Below are 15,608 nucleotides of genomic sequence, written 5' to 3'. Positions count from 1 at the left end.
AGAACACTTCTAGTAGATGAGCATGCAAGCTACCCCATCAAACCTTTGAGCATCAAATGAACAAAAATGCCAAACCTTTGACCAAACACAATAACCTGAGACTTTTTATCCTTTCTTTGCTTGACCATTTCCCAAAAATAGCTTTGATCTTGGCACATGTCAAATAGCTATAATTTATTGAAGGATTAACATTGTAATTAATTCTTTGATATCCGATAAACTCTAGTTTTATGATTTGTCTCAATTGTAAAACCGTGAAAGTGACAATATTTTCAAAACTTTGGATCAAACATCTTTCAAAATTCTTTTAATTGATATTTTCAGAACTTTGAAAATAAAAGAGAAAGAAAAACATTTTTTTTTCAAACAAGACAGTCTCTCTAGAGTGGATCTTGGTAAATGACATGTGACTCTTAGACATAAAGCTCGTGCTCAGAATCAATGATGAAGCAAGAAATGAGGAACATTTGGGGCATCTTTGAAGATTCAACATCAAATATTGGGGCATTTTTTGATATTGGGGCATCTTTGGGGATTCAACATCCTAATGCAAATTATCAGACCTTTTTCAGGAGATAAAATATAACCAATTCATGTTACATGCATCTTATGCATACATTTTAGAGCATCATATCTATCATTTTCTTTCCATGTACATAATTTTTACAGCTTTAGAGTCAAGTTCGACTTCAAGACGAAGGATACTCGATTCAAAAGCACCTTTACAGATTGATGTCGGTTGTTTAGCTCAGCAGCAAGAAGCTACACTTCAACCAACTCGACAAATAGAAAGATCGACATTCATTTTCAGATTCGACATTTCCAATATAAATTCTGTCTCGCTTGAGACAATGTCATTTAATGCAGATGATTATCTCATTTGAGATTGCTTTTTAAAACAGACTTTGTCTCACTTGGGACTGTTTTACTCGAAAGAAGATTTATTTCACTCATGATTGTTTTTCTTAAACAAGATTTTTCTCTCTTGAGACAGTTTCTTGAAACATAAACATTGAAAACATTCCCTTGAAATAAATTTCGTCTCTCTTGAGATAGTTTCCCTTGGAACTAAGTTTTGTCTCTCTTAAGCCAGTTTCTCTTGAAACAATTTTCGTCTATCTTGAGACAGTTTCCCTTGAAACAAAACCTTTGAATTTATTTCCCCTAAAACAAATTTTTTCTCCCTTGAGACAGTTACTCTTGAAACACAAAATCTTCAAATTTATTTCCCTTAAAACATAATTTTGTTTCCCTTGAGACCGTTTCTCATGAAACAACATATATCTTTGAGATCGTTTCCCTTGAAACGAATTCTATCTCTTTCAAGACAACTTCTTTTGAAGCATCATCTGAACCGTTACACTCAGCTCAGGCACATACTTGAGATGGTCAAGAAGCATTTCTCAAATCAAAAATAGAATGTGCACATCAGATTTGAACATTTGAAGAATTCAAGATCAGGGATCAAAATTTGAAGATTCAAGAATCAAGATTCCAGACAGGCAACTGGTGATCGAGATGTCTCTCAAGAGCCCCAAGATAACATATGTTGCATATGCAATTTAGGCACACCTAAGAGCATTGCATCCATAGCATCACATATATGCATAACTTTTTCAGGTTTTAGCTAGAGTCAATTTCAACTTCGCGGCGAAGGATATTGAACTCAAAGCGACACAATTTGCTCGAGAGTGGATTTCAACTTCACGACGAAGGATATCTAGTTCGAAGCCAAACTTCATAATAAAGGGGTCTCCACGGTTTCAACTTCACGGCGAAGGGAATTGTGTCCACCCGCAACATACAATACTTGGATTTCAACTTCACGACGAAGGATATTCAAGTCAAGGCTCAACTTCACAACGAAGGGGCCATCCGCGATTTCAACTCCACAACGGAGGATATCGTGGCACTCGAGGCAACACAAGTTCAACTTCACAACGAAGGGACAACTGGTTGTCAACAAACAACTTCTCAATTTCAGAGCCAATTTCAACTTCACAACGAAGGATATTGGACTCCAGACAACGCAAGTTCAACTTCACGACGAAGGGACCGCTGCCTGTCAACAACAACTTCTCAATTTCAGAGCCAATTTCAACTTCACAATGAAGGATATTGGACTTCAGACAACGCAAGTTCAACTTCACGACGAAGGGACCGCTGCCTGTCAACAACTTCTCAATTTCAGAACCAATTTCAACTTCACAATGAAGGATATTGGACTTCAGACAACGCAAGTTCAACTTCACGATGAAGGGACCGCTGCTTGTCAACAACAACTTCTCAATTTCAGAGCCAATTTCAACTTCACAACGAAGGATATTGGACTTCAGACAACGCAAGTTCAACTTCACGACGAAGGGACCGCTGCTTGTCAATAACTTCCCAATCGCAGAGCCAATTTCAACTTCACAACGAAGGATATTGGACTCCAGACAATGCAAGTTCAACTTCACGACGAAGGGACCACTGCTTGTCAACAACAACTTCCCAATCTCAGAGCCAATTTCAACTTCACAACGAAGGATATTGGACTCCAGACAACGCAAGTTCAACTTCACGACGAAGGGACCGCTGCTTGTCAACAAAATTTCATTCAGTTTCAATTTCAACTTCACGACGGAGGATATTGGACTCTGAACAATGCTACTTACTTGGATTTCAACTTCACGACGAAGGATATCCAATTTCAGGCTCAACTTCACGACGAAGGGAATCGTGCACACAAGCATCATCCATCTTTAGATTGGATTTCAACTTCACGGCGAAGGATATCCAACTCAAAAAGGGAGTATATGTCAACAAAGACCTTCGAGTTCGACTACGCTCAGCTCCAAGGCACATCATTTACAGCATAACTCAATGCTAGAAGGGTTATCTGCCATCAAAATTGTCGAGTTCGATTCCATTCAGCTCGATGACACATCAATCGCACTACTTTCCGGTTGCAGTCGATGTTTTCAAGTCGAGAAGAGGACCTGGGTTAACCGTGCCTTAGTGACAAGCAACCATTTTCAAACAAAAGCTATATGTCAATGAAGATTTCTGAGTTCGATTCCGATCCAAGGTCTTTAAACCGAGAAGAAGACCGAAGGGCAACGAGAAGCCACGTTCTGATTCAAATTCCGAACTACGGCTTCAATTTCATATCATTCCAAGATGAACTCGGCTTCACGACGGAGGAGTCATCCGTAACTCAATTCGACAGGGAGTTATTGAAACATCAGAGTCAATTTCAACTCCACCGAACGAAAAGTGTGTCTTTAATCTTTGCCCTATCCCCGTTACACGACTATGGGCAAAGAGGGGCAGCTGTCAACACACCTTTTCGTCCTACTAGAATTCAAACTCCTAAAGATATGATAGAATTTTGCTAGGATTCAAAAAATATGATAGAGTTCTACTATGATTTAAACTCCTAAAGATAGGATCCACAAGCACTATAAATAGCCATTGTAACTCACTATTGTAAGACACGATTTATACACAAAACATAGAGGAAAGCACGGGAAGATACAAGGCAAAGCTATTGTAAAGGATTCGAAAAGGAAATAAAAGGTAGTATTTTCTTTTTCTTTCTTTTGCATGTGCACGTTATTTTTTTGAGATTTGATTCGAATAACCCAAAACGTGGGTTGCGCCGATGACCAAATGGGTGGGGTTTCGAAGTTTCGAACCTAGATCTACCTCGAGGCTTATTTTTAAAAACCGGTTTGATTTTCGGTTAAAGGAGGGAAAGAGCTTTTTAAAAATCTATATTAGTCCCTTTATTATTATATGGATATTTTATTTATTTATTTTTATTATTCATGTATTATTATTATATGTATATATATATTAAATTATTTTCATTTGATTTTTACTATTTATTTATTATTATATATATATTTCTTTAATATTTTACTTATAAGTCTAATATTACTATATATATTAATTATCTTTATCTAGTAGTATATTTTTTATATTTTTAATAGTTATTTATATACATATTATTAAATATATATTCTTAATTATTTTATTTGATTATTTCTTTATTTATGTAATATATCTTATAACTTTATATTTTATATTATTTTTTATTATTTTCGTTTTTTATTCATTATTATTATATTTTATTTTTTTTTTTTAAAAACCTTGTGTCTTTATCATTATCATTATTAACATTATTTATATACTACTAACCTAGAGGGCCCATTTTTTTGTCTTATTTATTATTAGAGCCCCCTATTTTCGGTGAATTGGGAGGGTAGTTTTTCTATTTTAAGTATTTGGTGTACATATAGCTTCTTTATTTTATTAATACTTTGATATATATATATATTTATATTTTTCCTTTTTTCAATATTACTATATATAATTATTACTTTACTATTTTTTCTTATCTTACTTACTTATTTTATTTATTTTATTTTTCCCTTGTATCTTATTTGTTTTCTTTACCTTGTTTATCTAACACATTTCTCGATTTTTTTTCAAATCAATCAAGGGTAAGTAATTAGGATCGAAACTTTACCTTTTAATTTAACTTGTTATTTTTCTTAATTAAGACAACTGGAAATTACGTAGTACCGAAAGGGCGGTTCAAGGGTGCTAATCCTTCCTTGACCGTAACCGACTCCCGAACCCGACATATTTCTGGTAAGACACAGATCAGGTAAGAAATAGGGTATCCGATCAACCCATTTATTTTTAAATAAATGATCGGTGGCGACTCCAATCCACATTTTTCAAGTCGAAGCCCAATTCCGGGGCCCAACCGAAAGACGGTTGCGACAGAGGTATAATCCGAAATCACTTGGGTAATTGGGTTGTGGGTTTTTCAAAGTGTATAGGCTATTGTTCAGCGATGATGTAGAATTGTGGGGAATATATATGGGTTTATACATAGCATGGGAGAGGAACATTCGTAGATTGATAGTTGAGAGTGACAATAAGGAAATAATTGAGATGTTCTGAAAGAAGGGTGTTGCGGGATGCTACTCCCCAATGGTGCTGCATGTTTGGATGTTGATTGATTTATATTGGCAGTTGGATTTTCAGTTTACTCCACGGGAAGTGAATAAAGTTACGAATGGGCTCGCAAGGATGGCTTGGATGAATGCAACGGATCTTATCCTTTATGTTGATGTTCCAGCAAGAATTCGAATGGATGTCGAGATTGAGGCGATTCATATGATATAGTGGCCTTCGGCCAGCCTTGTATTCAAAAAATATGAATTATTAAAAACCGTTGATGATAACTTATTACACTTTATTATTTCAAGGGTAAATTACATCGTTTCTCACTGAATTTTATTTTATCTCTTATTTCACTTACCGTACTTTCAATTTTTATAATTTGCTCATTGAACTTTACAGATTGAATTATTTTGCTCACTCAGTCGTTAATCTTTTAACGGTGTTATGACATGACACAAGAATCAAAACAAATTCGTTATGAAAAACTCAAAATATATACCAAAACAATGTCGTTTTGAATCATCTTCTTTATAGTTGGGTGGGCAAAATAGAGGGGGAGAGAGAGTAAAATTCAGCGAGAAAAGTTGTAATTTACCCTTTATATTTCCAATTATTTTATATTAAATAGTAATAAAAATGACATGTCATCACAACGTTAAAGAGTTAACGACAGAGTGAGCAAAATGATTCAATATGTAAAAGTTAAATGAACAAATTAGAAAAATGAAAAACACGATGAATAAAATAAGAAAGAGAATAAAATTTAGTGAGGAAGGATGTGATTTATCCTTGTTTCAATGATAACATTTGAATTGTTAAAATATCCCCACCAACCAAATGAATTTGTTGTTTGATACGGCATGAGCATAATTCACATGGCAGCATGTAACATTTTTACTTTTAAAAAGGTAAAACGATTTGGTTAAAAAGTCAACATTTACCATATTAATAATGACATATGTGGAGTGGTTGTTTCAATTTTGTGCCTCTGTTGGTTCCACGTTATGCTCCAAAGCTCACCCACCCAACTTTTCTCGAGTTTTTTTCTCACAGGAATGCCGCTTGTCCGCTCAACAAAATAAATTGTCATTTCGATCTGTTATAAGTAGCAGTATTGTCCCCGTTTCGAACTATCAGACACATCGATTCGATATAAAATTATTGGATATTTTAGAGTTAAATACTTGATTTTGCGAGTTAGGTACCCGATTTATTATTTTTGAATGATTTTTAGGTCGGACACCGGTCACAAAATTACTCTTAACAGAATACATGATGATCCGTCAATCCGATTTCTCCTTTTTATTTTATTATTATTTTTATTTTAAATTAGATTTTTCATTTTTCATTTCTAATTTCAAAATTATTTTATTTAAATATTCTATATCTCTATTTTTCACATTATTTCACTTTAACATTTAAATTATTTTTTATTAATCTAGAGTAAGTACACGGTAGTATATGTTGAAAGATAACTCTCAATCATTTCACATTGAATGCTCACACCCCTAACATTCCAGTGCTCGAACTTGGGGCCCAAAAATATGTATACCGACTTAAGGGTACCCACCTCTTACAGACCGGGTCATGGGCTGAATTTTTGTGACCCGACAATCTCGGGTACACACATTTAGAGTATCCAAAAATACGTATACCCTCATTTAAACACCCCTAATTATAAGCTAAGGTACATATTTATCATTTCGTCCTATTACAACCTCATCACCTAATTAGGAATAGATTGAGAGAAGGTTGATATGTGATCCCACGTTTTAAAATCTTTTAGGTTAATGGTTGATATTTTTTGTTCAAATTTTATATATTTTTCTCACTGAAAATTTCATGGTTAAAATATTTTGGATTTATAAAAAAAATCATAATTAATATTTTATCTAAAATTTCAAGATTAAAATAAATCTACTTTACTAACGTGTCGCGTTATTATACTAACATCATATTAAAGATCACATGTCGAGTTTTTTCATCAATAACATATATTATGATTGTTGACCTAACGAAAATGGCCTCAAGTGCTGTAACCATAACCCTCCAATCCGGAAACTCCAAAAAAATCCTTAATACTAAACTTGAATTTGCTCCTCCTAATTAGTACTCCAAGATCCATCCAATATCTTAATACTAAACTTGAATTTGCTCGCTGCTCATAGTAAAAGCAAGAAAATACTAAATATTGCCAATTGAAAATATTTTTTTAATCTTTTTATCCTAATTTAATAAGTGTAAAAGTAATTTATCCTAAAATCAAACAACCTTTCAACTATTTATCATTTTATCACACAATCAATTGAACCTTCAAATGATCATTTTGGTTGAATTAAGCCCTTCGTATGGGCTGGCTCAGAGCCAATCCAAAATGAAGTCCATTAATGAATGCATCAATCGATCCAACGGTTCAAAGTCCGAAAGAACATAATTTAACAGTCGAGTATAGAGCTCGGAGGAAAATATTGTTACTCTTCTAAAAGATTGATTTCTGTATAATTATCTTCATATCTCAGGATTTCTAGAGAACTTCTTGCCGTTAAAACCATAGAAGACCATGTCTGGATACGACTCAGAGCCTTTGCACCTCTCGAAATGCCACGACTTCTTGACATGATCATTGGTATGTCTATGTCATCAACTAGAGTTAAAATATATTAGCCTACGAAAAATATCATGACTTTATGTTTCACATCACATGTTAAAAAAATTTCAATCAAGATTGAGAGAAAAATTAGGACTTTTCTCTTCACTAATCCTTCTTTTACTTCCTTACGAAGATAAAAAAAATCCAACACAAATGAACTATTGCATTATTACTGATCACAACTCTACATTCAAACTAGAGAATAAACAGCAAATGAGGGATACAATCCATGTGTTCCATCAACAACTTAAGTTTTGCTTCTTGAAATTATATTTCTTCCGGGATGATGTAATAAACTATGTTCATTTTGTTATGGTAAATAAACTACCTGTTCCCTTAAACACCGACTGGTCGGAAGCTGAACAAAATCCCACATCATTAAGGGGATACTAAGGCAAATGGTATTTAACATAGAGCCGCGAGATATTAGGGCACGACCTTACTTGAACAGGATCTGTTCTATAGGCTCGTATCTCTGTATCCTTGAGTTCTAAGGAGACAGGATTCCTAGTCTGGTTGATGAAATGAGGCTGTGTGATCCGAGCGTGATTACTGGTCTGGGTTACTGAATATCGGCTAATCTCGATCGCAGAGGATCGTTCCCAGTTCGCCTTGTCTTGCTGGGATGGTCACGCAGCTCTCTGACAGACTTTCCCCCATCGATTTTTTCCCCCCAAATTATTACAAGATTGCTACAAGTTGGAACTACGAAAACTTCATGAGAGAAAAGAAGTCTGCATCAATCGATCCAACGGTCTAAAGTCCGAAAGGACATAATTTACGACAGCAAGTATAGAGCTCGGAGGAAAACTCGGAAGGCTTTTGTCTCTCATGCATAGGCTTGTAAATGAATTGAACGTTCAGCGTTCATGAACCATGCGGCGGGAAGTTCGTTTATGTGCGTTTATTTATTAAATGAACGAACATGAATAAGATTTTGTGTTCGTTTAATTAAATGAACGAATACGAACATAGGTCTCGTTCGTTCATTTACGTTCGTGAACGTTCGATTATGTTCATTCGGTTATGTTCATTTATTTATGTTTAACCCAATCTTCTTAAATCAATTTTGGTGACAAATTTGTAAGTATCTTAAAAATATTAATTAATTTGATATTCTGATGACAAATTCCATAATTAACCTAATTTTATTTGGAGATTAAATCAAATATGTTAACTCGTGAGGCATTTCGCACCTATATTCATTTCCCCCCTTTTTTTCCCAAACCCTAGTGTTCACCGGAGAATGGAGACGATCGGTGAAAGCTTCAAAATAAGTTATATTATAGTACAATCTGAAGTTTTACAGGTCTGTTTTCATCTCTTTCTCTGTTTTATTTGACTTAATAGTTGATATGTAAAGTTATTGCGGGTATCTTTACATCTAAAACTCAAGAAAACATCATATTTCTTTCTAGAAATAGATGGGAAGATAAATGTAACAATCGGAAGTATATTAGCATCAGTAAAGAGAAAAATATATAGAATTTTCCAGAAAACAAAACAAAAGTTTCTATGCAATTTCTGAAAAAGAGTGTAATAGTGGAAATAATGGATTTTCCTGGAAGAACCCATTAATAAGTAGAAAATACACTTTGACAATGAACTTTTGCTTTTATAGTTCTTGTGTGATCTTTAGTTGTTGAGTAGACTTTAGTTACGTTAAAATTTTGAATGGTGGTTTTAGCAATAATATCAGTTACGATATGTAGCATCGGAGGGATTTCGGATATATGTTATTGCCTTGTAGTCCAATTTGTACCGTTCGAAATCTTCATGCTGTTAAATTTTCTACTCTACCAACGGAAAGGACCATTATTAACAAATCTCACTAAAGTCTGACATTGATGTCACAAAACTTTTAGGCGACGAATTTATTAGAATAACGTAGTGGAAAATGATTGTTCATATGTAATCATGGACCACTAAGATAAATGTTATAGCGTTAAATTAAAGTCTTGTGAATCATTTAATATCTTTAAAAGATCGATCAAAATATCTGATATCTTCAAACATTTCATCACTGCTAGTCAGCTCTTACGCTATTTATCATTGTAGATTTGGTTGATTTGCATTGTCGACTATTTTTCATGAAAAAACAATGGAAGGTAGGGTCTCCAACGTTTATGTTCGTGTTCGTTTATGTTCGTTTATTTATTAAATGAACAAACATGAACAAGTTATATTCCTTAATGAACGAACATGAACAAAAAAATTTGTTCGTTTATGTTCATTTATTTATTAAATGAACGAACATGAACATACCTCTCTTCGTGTGAGTTCGGTTCGTTTACAGGCCTACTCATGCACAGTCAGCTGCCTGATCTGCTAAGTCAATCCATCAATGAAATAAATCTAGATTTTTAGAAGCTACAAGCTTTCTTCTTCTTCTTCCTCTTGGAAAAATATATTTCGATGTGTTGAAAGAAACTAGAAAAGGCAGCAATGGATGCTTTTTAGAAGGCAAGCCAGCAAAGCTTAGAGAACAAGTTGCCAAGCAGCAACAGGCAATTCAATCACTACATTCTCTCTCTCTTTTAATTTGTTTTTCTGGGTTTCATGAGAATTGGGTTCTATTCATTTGGTTGTTAGGATAATGGATGAAATCTAGGCAGGTCTATTGTATATGTTTCATGAACTAAATATTGAATTGTGGACTTAATTCAGCTGTGTATTAGCTAGTTCCATTACAAATTCGAAGTCCTTTGAGTTCAATTATTTGACATTACCCCGAAGTTACTAACATATGGAAGAGAGTACACGTAGAGTTTCAACAAGTTTTTGTTATTGCAAAGCTTCATCCTTTACCTGAAAGATGAGTAATCAGTGAGGTGGGTAGTGCTATGAAACGATGGATGAGTGTTGATTGAATTAAGTCCTCGATTAATATCTTCTCCTATTGAGTTAAAAAGAATTTCTTTTGCAGGCTGTAATAAAGCAATTCGAATTCCTATGTTTACTCGTTTATATCACAAATTTTTTAATTTTGTCAATTTTGACACTAATATTTACTTTTAAGTACAATTATGTCACTCCGTCGTTAATGATCTAAAGGGATGATGACATGACAGACGCACCATGACAGTCGTGCGTCGTGATGTTGCTGGCGTGGCTACCTCACCAAAACAACTTTGTTTTGGCATGATTGTGTTTGGTGCTAAAAAACCCAAAAAGACGTAGTTTTGTTTGAGAAAATTTGATAAAATTTCAAAAAAACCCTAAATCCAAAAAAACCCCAAAACCCTAAATCCAAAAAAACCCCAAAACCCCTTAAGTTCTTGAAAATCCAAAAAAAAAGATAAACTCTAAATCATAATCCCTAAATTCATCCACCATCATCGTCGACAACACGATGTTACCGTCACACTAAAGCCTCCTCTCGCTACGCATGTCATTCGCCATTTTTTAGTCGATCAATCATTATTCATGGTTCGATTAAAATATTTCACATCCTATGTTTAACGATTGATTAGCACACCATTCACTAATTTCCAGCGACAACAGGGTAGGGTAATTGGTTGTAAGGGTCTAACAATAGAAGCAGTGGGCGGTGGCCGTTGATTTGACAACAACAATGGATGAAATTATGGATTTAGTACTTATGGCTTTGGGAGAATTTGAGAATTTAAAAATTTTAGGGTGTTTTTTGAAAAATTATTATTGTTTATTATAAATCATATATACAATAAAATAATATTAAATAAATGGTATTAATTCAAACTATTATTTAACGTATATATTAGTTTTGTTAAAATTATAATAAGTTCTTAATTTAGCTTGGTGGTTGATTGCTCCTCATTAGGTCCAACAAATCTCTAGTTTAAATCCTATGGAAAGCATTTTTTTCTATCAATAAAACGATGTCGTTTTGGGATTTATAAGCATCAAAATAGTTGTGCTAGAATAGCGTCATTTTCCTAAGATGACCACGCCAATAACATCACGGCACACGAAAACCATGTCATCGTCCTGTTAGATCAATAACGACGGAGTGACATAATTGCATTTAAAAGTAAACATTAATGCTAAAATTGGCAAAATTGAAAGTTTGTTGATATAAACGAGGCAACGCTTAAAATTTTGTAGTATTTGGTGTAGTTTACCCTTAAAAATTATAGAGGAGTATTAAACAATTATTATAAATTATATGAAAAAAATATTTTTTATCTCTTGTTCGGGTCACAAGTTTTTACCCTCCATCAAAATATCACTCGACCCAATGTAATCATATATAAAACACAACTCAAACCCGTCCTGAATACGATTTTATTAAAAGCCGACCATATTGAGTTGGAACCCTCTAATGCACATCTTTAGAAATACAATTTTAAAAGACTTAATAAAAAATTCATACACTATATATATTTTCTTATTTAGCTGCCTAAACTTTTTTTGGTCAATAGAGGTGCCTAATGTTACCATCATTTTATGTGTCTCGACCATATTAGACGTTAAACATGTGTTAATATAAAAATAAGTGTCAAAATTATATTTAAAGTTAATTTTAAGTGTCTAAAATATTTTTCGGTCAATAGAGAGTTAGCATTACCACCATTTAATTGCCTCGACAATAACAGATGTTAAAAAATAGTTTAATGTAAAAAACATTACACTTGTAGGTGACTACGTAGTAATGATTAGAGAAACCATTAGTTGCATATGGGCTCGCAAGGATGACTTGGACCAATACAACGGATCTTATCCTTTATGAGGATGTTCCAGCGGGAATTCGAATGGATGTCGAGATTGAGGCGATTCATATGACATAGTGGCCTTCGGCCATCCTTGTATTCAAAAAAATATGAATTATTAAAAACCGTTGATGATAACTTATTACGCTTTATTATTTCATGGTAAATTATATTATTTTTCACTGAACTTTATTTTCTCTCTTATTTCACTCATCGTACTTTTAATTTTTTTAATTTATTTATTGAACTTTACATATTAAAAAGTACGTTGAATAAAATAAAAAAGAAAAATTTTTAGTGATGAACGATGTAATTATCCTTATTTCAATGATAACAATTGAATTGTTAAAATATCCCCACCAACCAAATGAATAGGGATGGCAATATAACCCGAACCCGACGGGGAAACTCGAAATCCGGTCAAGTTCGGGTCGAGTTGAATGATATCGGGTCGGGTTCGGGTTTGAGAATTTTTTTCGAGTATTTTTTCGGGTCGGGTTCGGGGCAAGGTATCACTGCCCCTACCCGATTATATATATATATATATATATATATAATATTTTATATTTTATATTTTATATATTAATTATATATATAATATTTTATATTTTTTATATTAATTATATATAAAATATTTTCGGGTTCGGGTTCGGGTTCGGATTTGGATATAATATTTAGGGTCGGGTTCGAGGACGGGACAAAAAAAATCTCTGACGGGACACCCCGATAAAAAACTCGTCGAGGATCGGATCGATGATTCATTTCGGGTTTAGGGACGGGATGAACAAAACCCGCCCCAAACCCGACCCGTTGCCATTCCTACAAATGAAGTTGCTATTTGATACGGCATGAGCATAATTCACAAGGCAGCATGTAAGATTTTTACTTTTAAAAAGGTAAAACGATTTGGTAAAAAGAGTCAACATTTACCATATTAACAATGACATAAATATCTGTGGAGTGGTTGTTTCAACAGTAGTAAATGGGCATCGTACAAATCCCACTTAGAGCGAATGTTCAATTTTGTGCCTCTGTTGGTTCCACGTTATGCTCCACCCACCCTACTCTTCTCGTTTTTTTTCTCCCAGGAATACCGCTTGTCCGCTCAACAAAAAAAAATGTCATTTCGATATGTTATAAGTAGGAGTATTGAAAAATACCCGTTCCGAAGTATCAGACCCATTGATTCGATATAAAATTATTAGATATCTTAGAGTTAAATGTTTGATTTTGCGAGTTGGGTACCCAGTTTGTTATTTTTAACTGACTTTTGGGTTAGACTCCAGTTACAAAATTACTCTTAACAGGGTAAATGCTGATCCATCGGTCCGATTTCTCTTTTCTCTTTTATTATTATTTTTATTTTAAATTAGATTTTTCATTTCTAATTTTAAAATTATCTTATCCAAATATTATAAATCTATATTTTTTTTTCAAATTATTTCACTTTAACATTTAAATTATTTCTTTTATTAATCTGAGTTTCTGTTGAAAGTTAACTCTTAATCATTTGACATTGAATGCTCACACCCATAATATTTCTGGTGCTCGAACTTAAGACCCAAAAATACGTATACCCGACTTAAGGGTACCTGCCTCTTACAGACCGGGTCATGGGCTGAATTTTTCTGACCCGAGAATCTCGGGTACACGACATTTAGAGTATCCAAAAATACGAATACCCTGATTTAAGCACCCCTAATTATAAGCTAGAGTATATATTTATCATTTCGTCCTATTACATCCTCACCACCTAGTTAGGAATAGATTGAGAGAGGGTTGAGATGTGATCGCACGTTTTAAAATCTTTTAGGTTAATGATTGATCATTTTCGTTTAAATTTTATATATTTTTTCTCACTGAAAATTTCAGGGTTAAAACATTTTGGATTTATAAAAAAATCATAATTAATATTTTATCTAAAATTTTAAGATTAAAATAAAAATTAAACCACTTTACAAACGTGTCACGTCATCATACTAAAGTCATATTAAAGATCACATATCGAGTTTTTTCATCAATAACATATATTATCATTGTTGACATAATGAAAATGGCCTCAAATGCTATAACCATAACCCTCCAATCCGGAACTTGTAAATAAATCCTTGAAGAAAAGAGATTGCCAAGTTTTGAAGCTCCTCCTAATTAGTACTCCGATATCCATCCAATATCTTAATAGTAAACTTGAATTTGCTCGCTGCTCATAGTACAAGCACGAAAATACTTAATATTACCAACTGAAAATATTTTTTTAATATTTTTATCCTAATTTAATAAGTGTAAAAATAATTTATCCTAAAATTAAACAACCTTTCAACTATTTATCATTTTATCACACAATCAATTGAACCTTCAAATGATCATTTTTGTTGAATTAAGCCCTTCGTATGGTCTGGCTCAGAGCCAATCCTAAATGAAGTCCATTGATGAATGCTTCAATCGATCCAACGGTCCAAAGTCCGAAAGAACATAATTTAACAGTCAAGTATAGAGCTCGGAGGAAAATTCAAGGCTTTTTGTCTCTCAAGCACAGCCAGCTGCCAGATCTGCTAAGCCAATCCATTAATGAAATAAATCCAGATTTTTAGAAACTATAAGCTTTCTTCTTCTTCTTCTTCTTCTTGGCAAATAGAGAATAGAAAATTCTTTTAGAAGGAAGCCGGCAAGCTCAGAGAACAAGTTGCCAAGCAGCAACAGGCAATTCACGCAGCGAAAAAAAAAACAGTTATAAATAACTTCAGTCATGGTCTACGTCGAAATCCGGGATTTGAATGCACCACCGTTAAATATGTCAGACCATCGTTAATCATCGTGAACCAGCACGAACCACCGTCGATATTTCGCACTTAATTATACGAAATCTAAAACCGCCAAGGATCTTTTAACACTCAAAACCTCACTTAAATGGTTTATTGTTTTCCAACTCTCTGAATATAAAAATGCTTAATGATTTTGTGCTTAGAGACTTTAGCTGTATCTCATTTTATAGTGTGGTTTGCTCATCAAAAACCATGAAATTTCATGTCATATCCCATGTCGATAAAAAATGGAATTGCACAGCGTGGGAATGTGCAAGGCATGATTATGAACCACTTTAATGGGCAGCAATATCATTAACTTGCTTATAGCAGTTCTATTTACTGCTTACATACCCTTCATTCTCTCTCTTTTAATTTGTTTTTCTGGTTTACATCAACCTATTGAATGCCAGTGACACTTTAACCAATAAATTTCATATAAAATTATTTTATAATATTCTCTCGATTAAGAGGGAACAAAATATTGTAACTCTTCTAAAAGAT

At 33.6% G+C, this 15,608-nt stretch overlaps 1 non-coding gene across 1 annotated transcript; it reads left to right on the top strand.

The window, feature by feature from the left end:
* Positions 1–8,045: 8,045 nt before the first annotated feature.
* On the top strand, positions 8,046–8,263 carry LOC120218321. The gene has a single exon (XR_005525227.1). It is a non-coding gene; the product is annotated as a small nucleolar RNA U3 (small nucleolar RNA).
* The last annotated feature ends 7,345 nt before the right edge of the window (positions 8,264–15,608 follow it).

This window comes from Hibiscus syriacus, unplaced genomic scaffold (genome assembly GCF_006381635.1).
Source record: "Hibiscus syriacus cultivar Baekdansim isolate YM2019G1 unplaced genomic scaffold, ASM638163v2 tig00000773_pilon, whole genome shotgun sequence".
Classification (NCBI taxonomy): domain Eukaryota; kingdom Viridiplantae; phylum Streptophyta; class Magnoliopsida; order Malvales; family Malvaceae; genus Hibiscus; species Hibiscus syriacus.
This window is presented reverse-complemented; position numbering and strand designations above follow the sequence as displayed.